Below are 21,683 nucleotides of genomic sequence, written 5' to 3'. Positions count from 1 at the left end.
GTATACTATATATTAATATAACAGAGTATTACAAACTGTGTAACTTATACAGAATAAAGATTTACTCTTCACATTTTAGGAGCCTGAGAAGTCCAAGACCAAGGAACTGGGAAGTTCACTGTCTGGTGAGGGTTCCATTTCTGATTCCAAGATGGCACCTTGAAAGCTATGTCCTCCAGAGAGGAGGAATATTGTGTCCTTAAGCGATGAAAACTGAATGGGAGGGGCTGGGGATTTAGCTCTGAGGTGCCGCCGCCTTCCTCACAAGCTCAAGGTCCCAAGTTCGATCCCTGGTACAAAAAAAGAAAAAAAGTGAATGAGTGAATGGGGAGATGGGGTGTCATACTCCATCCATCAAGCTCTTTAATAAGAGGACTGAATCACATTCATAATGGCAAAGTCATGAAATTCTTCCTGAAGACCATACCTCCCAATACTGGTGCACTGGGAATTGCCTTTCAACATGAATTTTGGAGGGGACAAAGACAAACTATAGCATCCATTAAACAAAGTATTTACATTTGCTTGATATACAATAAAATAGCAATAAAAATTGCAAAGCACAGAAATTGAGGAGACATAAGATGCCAGAAATGAATGAAATTGTTGGAAATGATAAATACAAAGAGGAGACTAACTAAATTACAAAAATTAAATGCCTGAAGAATAAAATGCCAATCAGAAGTAAGTGATTCAACTCACAGTCTCAGAAAAGCTCAGGAATTAGAGACACTAGACTCCTCCTTGGAAATACTTTTAATTGGCACCTGTGGATATTGGTGGGAATGAGGGAGCCAGGAACTGAAAATGGAATTGATTGAAAAAATGCCTAACAAACAGTCACACTTTATTTTCCCATTTTCTTTTCAAGCATCCAGAAGACTGCCATTCTCATGCCCAGAGAGGATGGAAGGGGAGCTCTCTGGTTTCCAGGTATGCAAAAGACAGAAGATGGGAAGCAGGAGGCACATCTCTATATCTAGAGCTTTATTTTTTTAAGAGTAATGATCAGAATATAGAGAAATGGTAATATCTGATACATTTTGGTATTGTTGTGGCTATTTGTTGCATTTGTTAATATACTTTTTGTTTCTGAAAAGTGTCTAATCAGAAAGTAAACAAAAGCGTTCCTCTAGGGGATACTCTATGTTTAAGAAAGTACAGGAACCGAAATGTAACCTCTTCATAACCCTAGTTATGGCAAGAATTACTGAGTTTAATCAAGTGGTGAAAATGCCATGTGCACAATAACTTTATTATTGAAACAGTTATTGATTTCAAAATAATTAGATGTTGACTATATAACTCAATCTTCATTTCAATGTTTTAAAAGGTTTTATTGTTGTCAATAGAAAATTATACAGGAGCAACCAGCTTTTCCTTCCCTTCTATACCAGATTGCACTCAGGAAATAACTTTTATAAATGCCTGGCACCTAATGGGTATGTGGAAGGAATGCATACTCATGCCCTCATGCCTCATTCATATTTTTCTCTTATTAAGACATTACCGGAAAGATAAATATTCTTGCAGTTCCTAGAAAAACAAAATGGAGATAGGCATACAACCCAGTAAATGTTCACTGCATTGAATGGCAAAAATAAACATGAGTACATAAATCAGTGAATTGTTTTTTTGTTAGTGCTGTGGTGTAACCTATAACTAGATGAAAACATGTTTCCTTATTTTCCAAGGAGTACTGCATAGCCCAGTTTTCTTATGTTTAGTGCTTCTTTGTCTCAGGAGGACATTCATGCTTTTTAAAAAATAGAAATACAAAGTTACATATTATAGGTATAAAAACCCCCAAACAACATTTGTGTGCATGTACGATTAAAACAGCCCTGTTGAATTGTCTACAGAAAGATGGGGGTTGGTGCTCACAGGGGAAGATGTTGGTCCCATCCTGGGAGAAAGTTGGATTCTCTGTCTTCTGGGAGGACCGAGAAAGGGTGGGTTCTGTGATACCTGAAGGATAAGTGCCAGCCATAGCATAGTGTGGGCATAGAGACCTGGGCACTGAGAGCTAAGCTCTATGGCTTTGGAAGCTGCAGCAAAGGAGTTAAATGTTTCTACTTTGTAACAGATCTTAGGGGCTGGATTAATGAATCTCAATGGTGATGAACTACTGACCAGAGTAGTCCTCTCTCACCTTTCCCTGATTGTTTGGTCCCTAAATCCTGATGTCATGCCAGGGAGTGATGAAACGTAAAAAGCAAAAGAAGTAAAAAAGTAAAAGAAGTAAAAGAGTCTGTGCACTTTGTGATTCCAAGATATGCCTCAAAGCTGGATTGATTTATTTAAGATCAAGAAATGCTGTCTTGCTCACTGTGAATAGTGCAGCAAACCATGCTTGTTTCACAAATATAAGAACCTAAAATACGAAAGTTCCTCTTTTTTAGAAAATTTGTACCAGTAGTTGGACCAAAGCTCTTAAATTAGTATAGAAAGGTTCAAATTCTACTGCATAGACAATCATGGAATCTCTCATGTACTTGCATATTTACCAGGGAGTCCATTATTGTGTTCACTGAGGCTGTAAAGTAGGATCATCTCCCCTTTCACTGTGTTCAGGTTCAGCTTTCTCATGTATATTTTATCTTCTCCAAAAAATTCTTGCTCTTTTGAGGCACTTGCGTTTGTCTTAACCATCTCCACCCCACTTTTTTTTCAACTGAGACATTGGACCTAGTTGTGCTCTTGAGTCTCTTCTCCACTCCAAGTCCTATGATTATCCTGTGTTATTTCAGCCCCTATTTGTGGATTTATGCCATGCTTTGGCATATTGGTTCTTGCCCTGATTGTCTCGAGTGATCTCCATCTGAATGCTTCTTCATACAGACCATACAAGTAGACCTGTTCTGCCTCCACAATTGTGCAGTTTTTGAAAAAAAATAAAATTAGCATCTTAGAGCGACAATTACTTATTGTTTCACAGTTTCTGTGTGTCAGAATCTGTCAGAATTCTGTGTCAGTTTCATGAGTTTGCAATCATGATGATGTCTCCAGCTTCTTTCATCTGACAGCCTAGCTGAGGCTGGAAGATCTGCAGATCATTCATGTGTCTAGAAAAACTTAGTGCTGTTGTTGGTAAGAGCCAGGTGGATCTCTCCATATTAACTGCTTTAGCCTTCTTTCATATTGAGTAAGTCAAGAAAGAGCAAGGTGTAATTCCAAAAGGAGCAAGCCATGATGTCCTGTATGACCTAGCCTTTGAGGTCAGATTTTATATTTTCTGTATGATCTTTGGTTCCATAAATTGTCCTTATTAATTGTGGGGAGGGCTACACAGCAACATGAGCCAGACGGCAGGCTCACTGTTGGTCATCTGTGTACCGCACCTCCATTCCACTTAACTCCTCAGGCTGACAGCCGAACTTGGACACATCCCATTTTCAAAATTGCAAATTCAAACATCTTGTTATTTGACTGCAAACTTTCTTCCTCTAAATTACTCATTTAGTGAGTACACTGATTTTTCTTCAGCAATATTTCCAGGCTGCAGGTCATTCCTATCTTCATATTATCAGTATAGCTCCCAGTTTCAGGTAAATCAGAAAGTATAGTATATTTTGGTGTCTTCCTTTTAGAAGACACAAACTCTCAGACACTCAATAGGAAGGATAGTCAAATCTTTGATAAAAGGAATGCAGAGAGGAAGGCTGCAGATTTGTTCATTTACCCTCCTTTTTCTTTTTTCTCTGTTGGTCCAGGAAACTCTCAAAATCTTCAGTCTCAAAGATGGCTGACTTATTCTCTCTCTGAACACATATTTGCTTCTGTCTTCATTTCCAACACGTTTTATCAGCAAACAGGGACCATGGGGCTGCAACTAAAATCATAATTAAGAAATCTGATCGATAAAAACTAAAATTGGAGGCTGAAAACCCTTAGAGCATTGTTCTAATGAGTTGCTTATTGGCCTGGGAGAAAAGCATCCTTCAAACACAGCCAGCCTTTCTACTTCCTCCTCTTCCTTCATACCTAGCTGGGAGCATGGCACAGAACAAGATACAGTGTCAAAAACTTGTTACTTTTTAGGGCCACTGGTAAATAGCTGTGAAATCCACATTTGTTCCTTATGAGTTCAGTTTTATGAACTCTGGTTAAATCTGCTGCACACGTATAGCCAGGCCTGTGAGTGATCTTTTGGTCACATGCTTGTGTTGCATAGGATGCTTGCCAATTTGTGTGTGTGCACAAAAATGATCAGAGAAAGAAATGTTAGCATGATAATAAAAATATAGCTGAAATCATCTGAGAATAGATTCCATATTCTATGTTTCTATTAGTCAGAAATCTCATTTTCAGTCTGCCTTAAAGGCCCAAGCATAGAGAAAGTTTATTCAGGAATGAAAAGCCAGTAACATTAATTTTAAAAGGAAGTTTTATTGAATTTAAGCAAAATATGTTCCACATTTATTTACAAAGAACATAACATCATTATATGATTATTTTTAAAATATTTATTAAATAATATCAAATTAAATAAAGATAAAAGTACACACTGGTGATTTGAATAACATATAAGGTGTGGAATAATTATTAGCAAATAGAAGTCAATCATTATGTTAAAATAATGATACATCCTGTATACTTGGGTCTTATCCAACCCATAAAGGTTGGCTTAATTTAAAAATCTGGAATTTAATTCACCATATTAATAAGTCAAAAGAGAAAAGCTAAATGGCCATTTTGAAATAATTTACAAAGAAGTCTTTGGATAAAATTCAACATCCACTTTCAATTAAAAATACTTTGTGGCACAGGAAGAGAATGTTTCTACCTTAACAGTAAGTATTAAGGAGCATGTACATGTCTGTACATGTATATATATCTACATGTTTAACCACATACACATATGGCTAAACACTAAGAACTATTGACAGCTAATATGAAATCTTTTTTGGGGAGGGTAGTGGTTTCCGTTTTGGTACTGGGATTGAACCTAGGGCTTTGCATTCCACTTCAACGTTTAAAAATTTTTTATTTTGAGACAAAGTCTCATTAAGGTGCTAAATTTCCTAGGCTGGGCTCAAATTTAACATCCTCATGATTCAGCCTCCCAAAATGTTTGGATTATAGGTGTGTCCCACCATTCGCAGCTATGCAAATCTTATATATGCAGGGAAGATGAGAAAGGGGTGGAACAATGGAATAAATGGAATGCTATATCCTGTTCGACACAGGAAGAATTTATTTTGTAATGTTTTGTAAAAAATATTCTACAAATGTAATATAATCTCAATCAAAATTGCATTTTGTTTTGTGGAAATAGAAAAATGGCTACAAAGTTTTATTTGACAAATTTGCTTAGCAAAATATTCAGGAAGATGGTGTAAAAAGGAATACTACATGGGGTGGGAGTTCTTAGGGATTCCTATGGTGGAAGCACAAGGAATGGACTGATGAATTAAATAAAATGACATATCTTATTCTTGTATGGGAGGATTATATTGAAAGGGCAACAAATATTAAATAACTACTTGTATTTTAGTGTATTTCTTGGCTTTGTTCAATTCCACTGACATACCCCTATTACAGTTTAAAGAAATGGATTTCTGTTTCACTGCTTTCAGCAAAGTAAAAGTTCTTTTGGTTCACATGAATTGGAAAAAGATTAAGCAGAATGCACCAATAAATATGTAGTCATGGGTATAAATTTATGGTCAATTTTGCACAAAATTAGTGTACACAACTGCATATAAAGCATATTTTATATATGTGTGTGTGGAATTATATCTCCATATCTACAGTTACAGTAATACCTCACTCAGTTCATGGATGCTTCTCTTTGTGGGTATATTTGGTTTGCAAACAGAAGTTTTATGGAAAATTTTGCTTCTGTTCTTGAACTCCGAATTGGGTTTCAGACATGACCTCAGCCATCCAGAATTGTGGAATAAAATTAAGTTTGTGAACCAAGGTATCACTATATTTTTCTTTCCTGGTGTATGAATGAAAATTTTCAAAGTTTTCCTGGAAGGAAAGAGTGGTTAATCTTGGGGAGAAAATAAAGGTTGCATGGAAGACTTGGCTCCAATGTGAATATTGTTATTCTTTAAAATGGCATTAGGTGGGTATAATGGTGCACACTTGTAATCCCAGAACTTTGGGAGGGTGAAGTAGGAGAACTGCAAGTTGAAGCCCAATATAGGCAACTTAGCAAGACTGTGTCTCAACATAAAAATTTAAAATGAGCTGGTAATGTAGCTTAGTGTGAAGTCCCTGGGTTCAACTGTCAGTGATGGTGGGAAAAAAAAGCATCAGAGGGAAAAAAGATGGTGTCAGAGATTATCGTGAATACTGTTTTTTCCTCCTTATTCTTTTCCTTATTAATAAGAATAATTTTTTAAAATATGCTTTCAAAAGTACTAAAACAAGAAGTGACATAGAAAAATACATCCCAAATGCACAATGCAACAAGCACATTGTTCACTAGTTATTATACCTGAGAAGTAAGATTAAAAGAAATTTAATTCTTTTTTTTTTTGTATTTGAAATATGTATAAGATTGCTTTACGTTCATGATCCATTCCATAAACTAAAGTTATTTTAATCTTTTGAACAGCCTTCTTGATTAATCTGTGAGATTAAAATTTTTGAAGCTCTTTGGAAAAAAATAGAGAATAAATGATTAAAGAAATTTTAAATTCAGTACATTTCAATTTGGCAAATTAAAAATAAATTTTATTGGGCCCCTGCCCCCACCCCACCTCTGAGCAAGGAGCAGAGCCACCCTGGTGCCTGCACCCCAGGTCCCCCACTCCTTGCTCTTGGCTGTGTTCGTACCTGGTTCCACACTGCAGAGGCACAGGAGGTCATAAAGGCCATTGTGCTGAGCTCCAGAAGATAGAGCAGAAATGAACAACAGAAAGAGGGCCTCTCTCAGGCTCCTTGATGAAAACTGAAGCCCATTGGAAAAGTGAAGACAATCTCTGCAACAATGGCACACCAGACAAGTTGGAAAGATCTCCTCCCATCAGAAGCCGGACTATCTTCAGGAGAAGGGAAACTGGAACCTGCAGTAGAACCTTGCAGAGTTCAACCCTGCAAGAGGGCAGGGAGCTCAACTTGGGACTTGCAGCCAGAAATGAGCCTGAATCTCACGGGTCTGCTACTGGCTTGCTGAGATTCATTGACTTACAGCTGTCCACATTCTCTGTTGTGACAGCGGAGACATAACCTGAAGGAGGCCATTCATTTTTATTCTATATTTGTTATTCTAAAAATTATTATTATTATTTTCTCTTATTTTTAATTTTTATTTTTTTCTACTCTTTTCAAATTTTTGTTTTTCTTTCTTGTTCTTTATTCTTTTTTCTTGCACTTTATTAAATTCTTTTATTGGTACATTGTAGGTATACAACACAAATACATTTCTCATTGGGAATTGTACCTTTACATAATGCATCTTGGTTCTTATTTTTTCCCCTTTCCTAGCCCTCCCTTCACCCCCTCCACTCTTCCCTACTTAAAAAGACTTTATTTCCATTTCTCATCATTTTTCCTTTTGCTTCTTTTTTTTTCCACCGCCCCTCCCACTACCCCTACCACTTTGGACCTTTTCTTTCTCTTTTGCATTATCGATTATTCATTCTAATCATTGGTGCATTTTAGGTATACAATATAATGACATTCATCATTGGAAATTTACACCTTTACATAGTCTCTCTTGGTTCTTATTTTTCACCCTTGCCCAGCCCTCCCTTCAACCCCTCCAGTCCTCCCTATTTACAAAGATTTTGTTCCTATTTTTCCATTTTCTCATATTAATCCCATTCCTTTCTATCCTTTCCACTAGCCCTCCCACTTCCTTCCCCTTTGCATCTTTTCTTCCTATTTCACATTACCTATTATACATTTTAGTCCTTATTTACACTTTCAGTTTCTCACACCAGACAAACTATTTGGTATTTATACATGTGTGTCCTATTTATTTCACTTAAGAGTATTTCCTCAATGTGCATCCACTTAGCTATAAATGTCTCTAATTTCTCATTTTTAATGACTGAGTAGTATTCCATTTTATTAAAAAACCACATTTTCTTTATCCAGTCTCCAGTTGATGGGCATTTGGGCTGCTTCCAAGGTTTAGCTATCACAAACTGTGCTGCTATGAACATGGGTGCACATATATCACTGTGGTATGATTCTTTTAATTCTTTGGGGAAGATCCCCAGCAGTGGAATAGTGGGGTCAAATGGGGCTTCCAGTCCTAGTTTTTTGAGGTATCTCCATACTGATTTCCACAGTGGTTGTACCAGTCTACATTCCCACCAGCAGTGGAACAGGGTTCCTCTTTCCCCACAGCCCCACCAGCATTTGTTATTGGTTGATTTCATGATAGCAGCCATTCTTTCTGGAGTGAAGTGGAGTCTCAGTGTTATTTTCATTTGCATCTCTCGAATGACCAGTGATGTTGAACATTTTTTCACGTATTTATTTGCTATTTCTACTTCTTTGTCTGAGAAATGTCTGTTCATTTCAGATGCCCATTTTCGGATTGGGTCATTAAATTTGGGAGGTCTGATCTTTTTAAGTTCTTTATAGGTTTGAGATAGTAGACCTTTGTCTGAGGAAGAGCAGGTGAAGATTTTTTCCCACATTGTGGGTTGTTTCTTCACACTGCTGGTGGTTTCTCTTGCTGTGCAGAAGCCTTTTAATAAGAAGAGATCCCACTTGTTGATTGTTTGTGCTAGTTCAAGGGCAACTGAGGTTTTGTTCATAAAATCTTTTCCTACACCGATGTCTTCAAGGGTTCTACCTAACCTCTGTTCCAATTGGTTCAGAGTTTCTATTTTAATATTTAGATCTTTAATCCATTTCGATTTTAGTTTAGTGCATGGTGAGAGATATAGGTCTAGTTTTAATCTTTGGCAAGTTGAAGCCCAGTTTTTCTAGCACCATTTATTAAAGAGGCCATCTTTCCTCCAGTGAGGGTGTTTGGCTCCTTTATTGAAGATGAGATGGTTGAGTGTGTCTGGCATTGTTTCTGCATCTTCTAATCTGTTCCGCTGGTCCTCAAGTCTGTTTCTTTGCCAGTACCATGCTGTTTTAATCACAGTAGCTTTGTAGTAGAGTTGCAGGTTGGGGATTGTGATACCCCCTGCCATGTCTCTGCTACCTAAAATTGCTTTTGCTATTCTGGGTCTCTTCTTGTTCCAAATGAATTTTTGGATTGTTTTCTCAAGGTCCATGAAGTATGCTGCTGGGATCTCAATTGGAATTGCATTAAATCTATATAGCAGTTTTGGAAGTATGGCCATTTTCACTATATTAATCCTTCCTACCCAGGAGCAGGGGATGTCTGTCCATTTTCTGATATCATCTTCAATTTCTCTTTTCAGAGTGCCATAGTTTTCAGAGAAGAGGTCTTTGATTTCTTTTGTTAGGTTGATCCTAGGCATTTCAGTTTTTTGGATGCTATTGTGAAAGGAATTATTTGCCCTATTTCTCTCTCAGTGATTCTGTCATTTGTGTAGAGGAAAGCTATTGATTTTTGTGTGTTGACCTTGTAACCAGCTACTTGACTGAATTTGGTTATTAAGTCTAGAAGACTTTTGGTGGAGTTCTTGGGGTCTTCTATATAGAGTATCATGTCATCTGCAAAGAATGACAATTTGACTTCTTCATTACCTATCTTTATTCCTTTTATTTCTTTCTCTTGTCTAATTGCCATGGCTAATGTTTCCAGAACTATATTGAACAAGAGTGGTGATAGACATCCTTGTCTTGTTCCTGATTTTAGTGTGAAGGATTTCAGTTTTTGACCATTTAGTATGATATTGGCTGTTGGTTTTTCATAGATGGCTTCTATCAGTTTGAGGTAGAGACCATCTATTCCAATTTTTTGGAGGGTTTTTATCATAAATGCATGTTGGATTTTGGTCAAATGCTTTTTCTGCATCTATGGAGATAATCATATGGTTTTTGTCCTTGGCTCTATTGATATAGTGTATTACATTGATTGATTTTCGTATATTGAACCATCCCTGCATCCCTGGAATGAATCCCACTTGATCAGGGTGTATGATCTTCTTGATGATCTTCTGCATTCTGTTTGCCATTATCTTATTAAGGCTTTTTGCATCTATGTTCATTAGTGAGATTGGCCTGTAGTTCTCTTTTTCAGTTGGGTCTTTCTCTGCTTTGGGGATCAAGGTGATGCTTGCTTCCAGGAATGAATTTGGGAGTATTGCTTCCCTTTCAATTTCATTGAAGAGTTTAAACAGTAGTGGCAGCAGTTCCTCTCTAAATGTCTTGTAGAATTCAGCAGTGAAGCCATCAGGGCCCGGCCTTTTCTTAGTTGATAAGTTTTTAATTACATTTGCAATTTCATTGGTTGATATTGGGTTGTTCAGAATTTCTAGGTCTTCTTCATTCAACTTTGGTAATTCATATGTATCTAGGAATCTGTCCATTTCTTCTGTTTTGTCCATCTTATTGGTGTATAGGTTCTGGAAGTAGGTATTGATGATCCTCTGGATTTCTGCTGGGTCTGTTGTAATTTCACCCTTTTCATTCCTAATTGCATGGATTTGGGCCTTTTCTTTCCTTGTTCTGATAAGGTTGGCTAAGGGTTTGTCAATTTTGTTGATTCTTTCGAAGAACCAACTCTTGGCTTCATTGATTTTTTGTATCATTCTCTTAGTCTCCATTGCATTGATTTCTCCTCTGATCTTTATACTTTCCTCCCTTGTATGAGTTCTGGGTTTGTCCTGCTCTTCTTTTTCTAGAAGCTTGAGGTTCAGCATCAGGTTGTTTAATTCGGCTCATTCTGTTTTCCTAATATGCATATTCACTGCTATGAATTTCCCTCGTAAAACTGCTTTCAAAGTGTCCCATAGATGCCGATATGTTGTATTGTCATTGTCATTTAATTGAAGGAACTGTCTGATTTCTTCTTTAATTTCCTCTGTGACCCATTGGTTATTCAGAAGTGTGTTGTTCAATTTCCACATGTTTATGAAATTTTCCCAGTTTCTTTTGCTATGGATCTCCAATTTCATCACACTATGGTCTGATAATATACAGGGGATAACTTCAGTTCCTTTGCTCTTACTTAAACATGTTTTATGAGTGAGTATGTGGTCTATTTTGGAGAATGACCCATGTGCAGCTGAGAAGAATGTGTATTCTGATTTTGTGGAGTGGAAGACTCTGTAAACATCTGTTAAGTTCATTTGTTCAAGAGTTTGATTGAGTTCTAGAATTTCGTTACTTATTTTTTGTCTGGTTGATCTATTTGTGACAGTGGGGTGTTGAGTTCCCCCACTACAATTGTATTAGTGCATATATGACTTTTCATGTCTGTTAGTATTTGTTTTATATAGTTGGGTGCACTAGTGTTTGGTGCATAGATATTTATGATTGTTATCTCTTCCTCTTGGATTCTTCCCTTTACAAGGATGTAGTGTCCTTCTTTGTCTCTCTTAATCAGTGTTGGCTTGAAATCTACTTGATCTGCAATGAGGATAGCTACTCCTGCTTTTTTTCAGGTTCCTGTCACATGGAGTATTGTTTTCCACCCTTTAACTTTCAGTCTATGAGTTTCCTTTTGAATTAAGTGTATTTCTTGTATGCAGCATATTGTCGGATTTTGCTTCTTGACCTATTCTGCCAGTCAATTTCTTTTGATGGGTGAATTGAGACCATTAACATTGATGATTATAACTGAAATGTATTGACTTGTCATTGCCATGACTTTTTCTTTTTGTTGGGTTTTCCCCCTTTGCAGTTAATTTCTTGTCATGCCAGATGGGTTCATTCTGCTTTGCTTCCTGGGGTTGTGATCCTCAATGTTTGTTCCTAGGATATTGTGTAAAATTTTTTGGAGTGGTGGTTTGGTATTCACAAAGTTCCTAAGGTGCTCTTTGTCATGAAAGTATCTTATTTCTCCATCCATTTTGAAAGATTTGCAGGATACAACAATCTGGGTTTCCTTTTAGGGGTTGGAATATGTCATTCCAAGCTCTTCTTGCCTTGATGGTTTGTGTGGAGAAGTCTGCTGTGATTCTGATGGGCTTTCCTTTGTATGTGATTTGTTTCTTTTCTCTAACTGCTTGTAGAACTTTGTTTTTCTGTTGAGTTTCTGGAATCTTAACAATTATATGCCTATGTGTAGATTTTTTTTTGATCAAGGCTATTTGGAGTCCTATATGCCTCACTTATCTGTATGTCAAGCTCTTTTCCCCTGCTTGGGAAGTTTTCTGCCATTATTTCTGTGAAGAGATTTTTTTTGTCATCTCCACTCTCTCCTGTTTCTTCATTGAGTCCAATCAGTCTTATGTTATTCTTCTTTGCATCATCTAGCAGCTGCTGGATTGATTTCTCATGTTCCCTTATAATTTTGAAGCAATTTTTCTTTTCCTGGTCACTAATTGCAATCTTATCTTCTATATCTGAAATTCTGTCCTCACATGGGCTCATTCTACTGTGCAGACTTTCAGTGGAGTTTTTCATGTCCTGGAACTCTATTTGCATCTGTTTTATGGATTCCATTTGTTTCCTATGTTGGGATTCCATCATGTTCCTGAGCTCCTCTCTAGATTTATTAATCATGTCTTGCACTAAGGGCACAATTTCTTCTGTTATGTGAGAAATTGTTTTTGATTTCATTTTTTCCAGATCCCCTTTTGTTGCCAGTTCAGTGGGTCTAGGTGGTTCAGTATCAGAATGTTCCATCTCATTTCCCTTTGGGGTTGCTCTAGGTGATCTGGAAGTCTGGTTTTGAGACTTATTTATGTGTTTTCTCATTTCAACTGGGTGGGGGTCAGTTGGCACCTGCATAGATTATCTCCTCTGAGCTGGGAGAGGTGGGACAGGGTCTGGGAGCAGTGGTAGGGATGGTGGCCCAAATGCCCTTTCCTGTGGGCTGGGAGCAGCAGGAGCGATGGTGGCCGGGAAGCCCCTTCCTCTGGACCAGGAGCAGTGGGATGGCAGCTCAGAAGCCCCTATCTCTGAGCCAGGAGCGGTGGGAGGGTTGGTGGCCCAGAAGCCCCTTCCTCTGGACCAGGAGCAGTGGGACAGCGGTTCAGAAGCCCCTACCTCTGGTCCAGGAGCAGCGGGGCTCAGTAGTGTGGTCTGGTGGTCTGGTATCCTCTGTGTCTTTGTAGTGTGGAAGCAGGTGGCTGTACAGAGAAGCAGGGTTCCAGTGGATTGTTGCCGGGCAGTGGGCTGATTCGGCATGTTCCCTCTTTTTCTTTTTTTTTCTTTTCATTGTCTCCCTCTCTCTCTCCCTTCTTCATCTCTCTTTTCATTCCTGTTCTGACCCTAATTTGGATTTCTTCTGTCTTTTTCTTTTCTTTTTCCTTCTCTCGATTGTCATTAGTTTTACAGGGAAGTAAATACAGTTTCTAGCCTCCCTGTTGCTTTTAGGTTGTTCTCTTCTTACCTTTGTTCTTTCATACTCTATTTTCTTCTTCTCTTCAACAGTTTCCTAGAGTTTGTGTGATCTTCCTCTGGCCTCTGGCCTCTCTACTAACCTTTCCCTATCCTTCTACCTATCTGTCCCTCCTTCTGCACTCCTTCTAAGTCCCCATCCTGAAGGGTAAAGTTGCTATATTGAAGGGTTTATTCACTCTAAACATATTTTGTGCTGGTCCTTGATTTTGATTTAATTCACACAGTTAAAGCTGATAGATTACTAACTACCACAAACTGTTATTTTCTAAACTGTGCTTGATACTATTGTTGCTGATTGTATCTCTTGGGCTAAGGTGTTGTGATTGATCTAGTCAGTGGTCCTTCCTGGTTTAATGAAAATAAACTTCAGAGTCATTAGAGACTCAAAACCTAAAGACCAGCTATATCTGGAAGACACCTCTGAGAAGTAATCATTCCCTAAGGGTTCTAAATATGAGCAACAATGATACTTACAATAAGAAATTTTTAAGTATCAACTCAGGAATTAAACCAAGGACAGTACCAACAACACAAATAGAAATGAGAAGATATTTAAGCAAGGCACAAACCCAGACTTCCAGCCCACTAAAGGAAAATTCTGGGGGAAACAAGGTGGAAATGTATGATAATCAACCACCTGGACACCCTGAACTGATAGCACAGCAAGTAACAAAACAGATGAATGAGGCTCTAGAAAAATTCAAAACAGAAATAATTTCCCAGATAACTACACAAATGGTGAGCAGAATGAAAGACATGATTAGAGACTCTAGTACAGAAACAGATAAAAAACAATAGATGAGTTCAGGACCATGATGGAAACCATGAATACCCAACATAGGAAAGAAATGGAATCCATGAAACAGATTTGAACAGCTATCCAAGAGATTAAAAACTCTATTGAAAGCACACACAGCAGAATGAGCCAATCTGAAGACAGAATATCAGACATAGAAGACAGGATGGTGGTCAGTGGCCATGAAAAGAGATCTCTTAAAAATAGTAAGGGGCCATGAGAAATCAATACAACAGCTCCTAGATAATTCAAAGAAGAATAATATAAGACTAATAGGAGTCCATGAAAAAGCAGGAAAAATTACAAATGACAAAAGACCCCCAACTGTTCATAGAATTAATAACAGAAAACTTCCCAAACAGAACAAAGCAATTCAACATACAGATGAGTGAGGCATATAGGACTCCAACTAGCCATGATTAAAAAAATTTACACCTAGACATATAATAATCAAAATCCCAGAAGCCCAACAGAAGAATAAAATACTGCAAGAATTTAGAGAAAAGAAACAAATCACGTGCAAAGAAAAGCCCATCAGAATCACAGCAGACTTTTCAATACAAACCCTCAAGTCAAGGGGACCTGAAGTGAGGTATTTCAAGCCCTAAAAATAAAACCAACCTCCAACCTAGACTGATGTATCCCTTAAAACTATCTTTCAAAATTGATGGAGAAATAAGATACTTCCATGACAAAGAACACCTGAGAAACTTCATGCATACCAAACCAGCACTCAATTCTAAACAATATCCTAGAAAAAGACAATTAATGTCACAACTCCAAGAGACCCAACAGGGTAAATTCATCAGGAAAAGCAAGAAATTAAAGGGAGAGGGAGAAAAATAAAAAAGAACAACAGGAAATCATGTGGCAATGATAAGTCAATACATATCGGTTATAACCATCAATGTTCATGGCCTCAATTCACCAATCAAAAGACATAGACTGGCAGAATGGATTAAGAAGCAAAATCCAACAATACGCTGTATACAAAAAACACACCTAGTTCAAAAAGAAACTCATAGACTGATAGTAATAGGATGGAAAATTGTTCTCCATGTGTCAGGAACCCAGAAAAAAGCAAGAGAAATCTTATTTGCAGACAAAATAGATTTCAAATCAAAACTAATTAAGAGAGACAAAGATGGTCACTACATCCTTGTGAAGTGAACAACCCAAGAGGAAGAGATGACAAACATATATATATATATATCTCAAATACGAATGCCCCCAGCTATACAAAACGAATAATAATGGACATGAAAAACTAAACAAGCACTAATACAATTGTAGTGGGGGACCTCAATACCCCACTGTCACAAATAGACAGATTATCTTGACAAAAAATCAACAACAAAATTCTAGAACTGAACCAAGCTTTTGAACAAATAAACTTAATAGATGTCTACAGAGTGTTCCATCCTACAAAATCAGAATACACATTCTTTTCACCTGCACACCGGTCATTCTCCAAAATAGACCACATACTAGCTCATAGAACATATTTAAGTACATGCAAAGGGATTGAAGTTAGGCCATGTATATTATCAGACCAATAGCATAAGAAGATCAATAGCACAAGAAACTGCAAAACCCCCACAAACACTAGGAAATTGAATAACACTCTCCTTAACAACCAATGGGTCAGAGAGGAAATTAAAGAATAAATTAGACAGTTTTTTACAAATACATGATAATGCCAATACAACTAAAAGGAATCTGTGGGACACAATGAAAGCAGTTCTATGAGGGAAATTCATAGCAGTGAATGCCCACACTAGGAAAACAGAGTGAGTGCAAATAAACAACCTAATGCTCAATTTTAAGCTCCTAGAAAAAGAAGAGCAAGAAACACCCAAAGCTCATACAAGGGAGGAAATTATAAAGATCAGATCAGAAATCAATGCACTGGAGAATAAGAGAACGATACAAAAAATCAACAAATCAAAGAGTTGGGTTTTCAAAAGAATAAATAAAATCGATAAACACTTAGCCATCCTTATCAAAAAAAAGAAAATGCTCAAATACATGCAATTAGGAATGAAAAAGGTGAAGTCACAACAGATCCAATAGAAATCCAGAGGATCATCAGTACCTACTTCGAGAACCTGTATGCTAATAAAATGGAAAACACAGAAGAAATGGACAGGTTCCTAGATAGATATGAATTACCAAAGTTGAATGAAGTAGATATAAAAAGTCTAAACACACCAATTACAATCAGTGAAATTGAAAATGTAATTAAAAATCTACCAACAAAGAAAAGCCCAGGTCCTGATGGCTTCACTGATGAATTCTACAAAATATTTAGAGAAGAACTATTGCCAGGACTCTTTAAACTTTTCTATGAAATTGAAAGGGAAGCAATTCTTCCAAATTCATTCCTGGAAGCAAGTATTACATTGATTACAAAACCAAGGAAAATCCCCACCAAAAAAGAGAACCAATCTCCCTAATGAAAATAGATGCAAAAATCCTCAATAAGATACTGGCAAACGAAATGCAGAGGGTCATCAAGAAGATCATATACTTGAACAAGTTGGACTTATCCCAGGGATGCAAAGGATGGTTCAATATATGTAAATCACACTATATTAACAAGAGTCAAGGACAAAAAATCACATGATCATCTCAATAGATGCAGAAAAAACATTCAATAAAATTCAACACCCATTCATGATAAAAACCCTGCAGAAAATTGGAATAGAGGGTCTTTATGTCAACTTGATAAAGGCTATCAACAAAAAACCAACAGCCAACATCATACTAAATGGTCAAAAAGTGAAAACCTTGAAGCTAAAATCAGGAACAAGAGAAGGATGTGCACTATCACCCCTCCTGTTCAACATAGTTTTGGAAACATTAGTCACAGCAATTAGGCAAGAGAAAGAAATAAAAGGAATAAAAATAGGAAAGGAAGAAGTTAAACTGACATTATTTGCTGACAATATGATACTCTACATAGAAGACCCAAAAAACTCTACCAACAGACTTCTAGACTTAATTGACAGATTCAGTAGAGTAGCTGGATACAAGGTCAACACTCAAAAATCAATAGCTTTCTTGTATGTACACAAATAAGAGACTCACTGAGAGAGAAATTAGGGAAACAATCCCTTTCACGATGCCATCCAAAAAATGACATATTTAGGAATCAATCTAATGAAGGAAACAAAAGACCTCTACATTGAGAACTATAGTACTCTGAAAAAAGAGATCAAAGAGGATATAAGAAAATGGAAAGACATCTCCTGTTCCTGGGTAAGAAGAACCAATACAGTGAAAATGGCCATAGTTCCAAAACTGCTATACAGATTCAATGCAATCCTGATTGAAATCCCAACAACATATTTCACAGATTAGAGAAAATAATGCAGAAGTTCATCTGGAACCAGAAGAGACCTAGAATAGCAAAAGGAATTCTAGGGAACAGAGTCATGGCAGGGGGTATCACAATTCCCAACCTGAAACTGTACTACAAAACCACTGAGTTAAAAACAGCATGGTACTGGCAAAGAATCAGACCTGAGGATCAGTCGAATAGATTAGAAGATGCAGAAACAACTCCAGACATACTCAGCTACCTCATCTTTGACAAAGGAGCAAACCATCCTCACTGGAGGAAAGATAGCTTCTTTAATAAATGGTGTTGGAAAAACTGGATTTCAACCTGCCAAAGACTAAAACTAGACCCCTGTCTTTTACCATGCACTAAACTAAAATTGAAGTGGACTAAAGATCTAAATATTAAAACAGAAACACTATACTTGCTGGAAGACAAGTTAGGGAGAACTCTTGAAGACAATGGTGTAGGAAAGGACTTTATGGACAAAACCTCAGTAGCACGGGAACTTGCACAAATAACCAACAACTGGGATCTCATCTTATTAAAAAGCTTCTGCACAGCAAGAGAAACCACCAACAGAGCTAAGAGACAACCTACAATGTGGGAAAAAATTTTCACCTGCTGTTCCTCAGACAAAGGTCTACTATCTAAAATATATAAAGAACTCAAAAAATCAGACCCCCAAATATAAAAACCGAATTCAGAAATGGGCATCTGAAATGAACCGACATTTCTCAGACAAAGAAGTAAAAGCAGCAAATAAACATATGCAAAAATGTTCAAAATCACTGGTGATTCGAGAGATGTAAATGAAAACAATGCTGAGATTTCACCTCACCCCAGAAAGAATGCCTGCTATCATGAAATCAACCAATAACAAGTGCTGGCAGTGTTGTGTGGAGAAAGGAACCCTTCTCCATTGCTGGCGGGAGTGCAGACTGGTGCAACCACTGTGGAAATCAATATTGAGATATCTCAAACAAGTAGGATTGGAAGTCCCATTTGACCCAGCTATTACCCTGCTGGGTATCTTTCCCAAAAAATTAAAAGAATCATATCACAGAAATATATGCACACCTGTTTATATTGGCACAGTTTGTAATAGCTAAAACTTGGAAACAGCCCAATTGCCCATCAACTGGAGACTGGATAAAGAAGATTTAAAAAAAAAATAAAGTGGAGTTCTACTCAGCCATAAATAATGAGAAACTAGAGACTTTTATAGCTAAGTGGATGCACACTGAGGCCATACTCTTCAGTGAAATAAATGGGACACACATGTGTAAATACTGAATAGTTTCTCTGGTGTGAAAAACTAAAAGTGTAAATGAGAATCAAAATGTATAATTGATATTGTAAATAGGAAGAAAATGATAAAGGAATAGGGCAAGTGGAGGGGAAGCGGAAAGGAAAGAAGGGAAAAGAAAAAATACGAATAAAGGAAAATCATGGAAACATGTTTATAAATAGGGAAGGGTGGAGGGGGTGAAAGGAGGGCAGGGGAATGGGGGAAAAATAAGAACCAGGATACATCACGTAAAGGTGCAAGATCCCAATGATGAATGTAACTGTATTGTATACCTAAAATGTACCAATAAACTAAATGGAAAAGAAAAATTTTATTGATTTTTACATATGTGAAACAAGGTTACCTCTAGTGCTGGTCAAGTCTTACTTGTTGATTGGCAAATCATCACCAGGCCATATTCTGCACTTATGAATATTCATTTTCATCTGGCTACCTTTAAAAAGTCACATCCTTTGAACTTCTCTATCCTAGATGTAGTGTGAGTCCATAATGCTAACTACAGGAGACACTTTATGTAAAGGCTTGTTCAATTCCACAATATATGTAAGAGAAAAAAATTCAAAAATATCTAAATATACAGTTGATGGAATGGCCTGATAAACTCACAGAGTTTTAAAACAACCGTATAAAGAATTGAGGCTAATTTATCCAATATATTGGCTTTTGCATGTCTGTAAGTTTAAATGGTTCAAACTGAATTAGTGTAATATTTTAAAAAATTATAGTATTTTTTTAAAGTTTCCTTAAAGTGTAGGGGACCCCTCTCCCCTTTCTCTTTCCCCAGAGGAAAAAGAAAATCTATTATGATGGTTGAATATTTACAAACAGCTTAGACACTTAGTTGACCTTAAGCAAAACTAACAGCATTTTGTTTCCCCTAAGGTTTTCATTTTCTGTTCCTAATGGATGTACTTAGCAAGGGAAGTTGTGAACACTGCCAAACAGCCACAGACAGCTGTGAGACCATCTTGAAGCTGCTTCCCAAAGAAGTCCACTGTGGAAGGATGTAGCTGTCACTCCCTGGGAAAACAGAAAGGAAGAATTTGACAAAGGAGGAAATCAGCTGTTGGACCAAAGAAGGATTTAAACATCGAAGAAATCCCAACCATTGAAGACAGTTGTTCTGCTGCACAGTCCTGAGGCTTGCTCTACGTCTACTTCTGTTGGCCTAGCAATTTGCTCAGCCCTTGCTATTTTGGGCAGGAATTTCCACAGAGCTGGCATATCTTCAGCCTCCGAGGTTTCCTCTGATTGACTGATCAACAGGTGTTGAAAAAGCCTGTGGCAGAAATATCACAGACCCAGTGTGCTCATTTGACTTTTGTAGCTGTGACCGTAGTCTCATTTGGATGGACTATTTCATGAGGAGCCCTTCTGCAGAATAAAAATAAATAGATCAGTTATAGGACTTATAGGTAATTAGTATTCCATACATTCAGCATAGGCATTCAGTAATAGTATATATTATTTATGATTTATAAGTTGAATTAATGGTTGTACAGCTGAAACCTAAATTGAATATGTTATAGAATAAACTTTTCAAAGAAATATTGCTGGTATTGTAGTCTTAAAAATACATTAAGCTATCTTGATTTAGTTTTGTTTTATAAGCAAACTTTGAGAAAAACCATTAAAATGATAGAGAAAAAATGAAAAAGAAAAACTCATATGTAAAGTATTAGATTGTCAAATATTTAAGAAATGCAAATTGTTGAACTACTTTCATGTTAAATTTCACGGTCCTTTTTTCTTCCTTCTTTATTTTTTATTTTGTGTATGTGATACTGGAGATTGAACATAGGGCCTTCACACTGAACTACATTTCCAGCCCTTTTTCTAATTTTTAAAAAATTTTATTTTGAGACAGAGTCCTGCTAAGTCACCAAGCTGCCCAAGCTGAGGTTGAACTTGTGATTCACCTGTCATAGCCTCCCAGAGTGCTGGGGTTATGGACGTGCAATACCACACCTGGCTTTGAATTTCATTTCAGGATTTTTTATTATAGTAAGGCAAAAGAAACACATGTACATGTGTTACTCAAATTTTCAATAAAAATGAGAAAATCTAATAAGACTAAAATTCTCATCATATTTATCACAACACACCTTCCCATCATATTTGGGGAAAAGTCACAATCCTTATTTTCTTCATCTCCTACATTGTCTGCCTCCTTGCCTGCCTTTGTGACTTTCTCTTCAGCCACTGTGGCCCTATCCTTTTTGCTTCAGCCACATGGCTCTCTTTGCCACTCTGTGGACCCAGTGGTTCACTCAGCTCAGGGCTTTGGTGTCCCCAGCCAGTCAGTGCTCTCCAAGAAAAGAGAATGGCAGGACTTTTTGCAGTCTTCAGATCTTTAATCAAGTCACCTTCCTGATGTCACATTCCCTGTCTACCCTTCCTAAAAACCTACCCTTTCTCCATCATTATACCTCCTTTCCCTGTGTATTTTTTCTCTGACAGCCTTATTTAATAGAATGTAACTTTTACTTCTCCTGTTATTGTTTCTATTCCACTCCAGAATGCAAACCCTGAAAGGAAGGAGTTTTTGTATTTTGTTTACTTACTATGCCATCATCAGTATATAAAATGTGTTGAGGACATTTTTAAAACACATGTTCAGATACACTTTATAAATATGTGTTTAGTGGCTATTACAAGGAATGTCCAGAAAATACGTTTCAGTGCAAATGGTTTGACATTACTGTTGCCACTCAGCACAAGGCTTTTCAGACTGGCCTTATAACTTAAGGAAGCATATGCTACCTGGTATTCTATTCATGGTTCTCAGTATTTCCTGATAATAATAATACCTGTATCCTATTGCT

This window comes from Heterocephalus glaber, unplaced genomic scaffold, assembly GCF_053883595.1.
Source record: "Heterocephalus glaber isolate CG9 unplaced genomic scaffold, H.glaber_assembly_v1.0 deba00001461, whole genome shotgun sequence".
NCBI classification, from domain to species: Eukaryota; Metazoa; Chordata; class Mammalia; order Rodentia; family Bathyergidae; genus Heterocephalus; species Heterocephalus glaber.
This window is presented reverse-complemented; position numbering follows the sequence as displayed.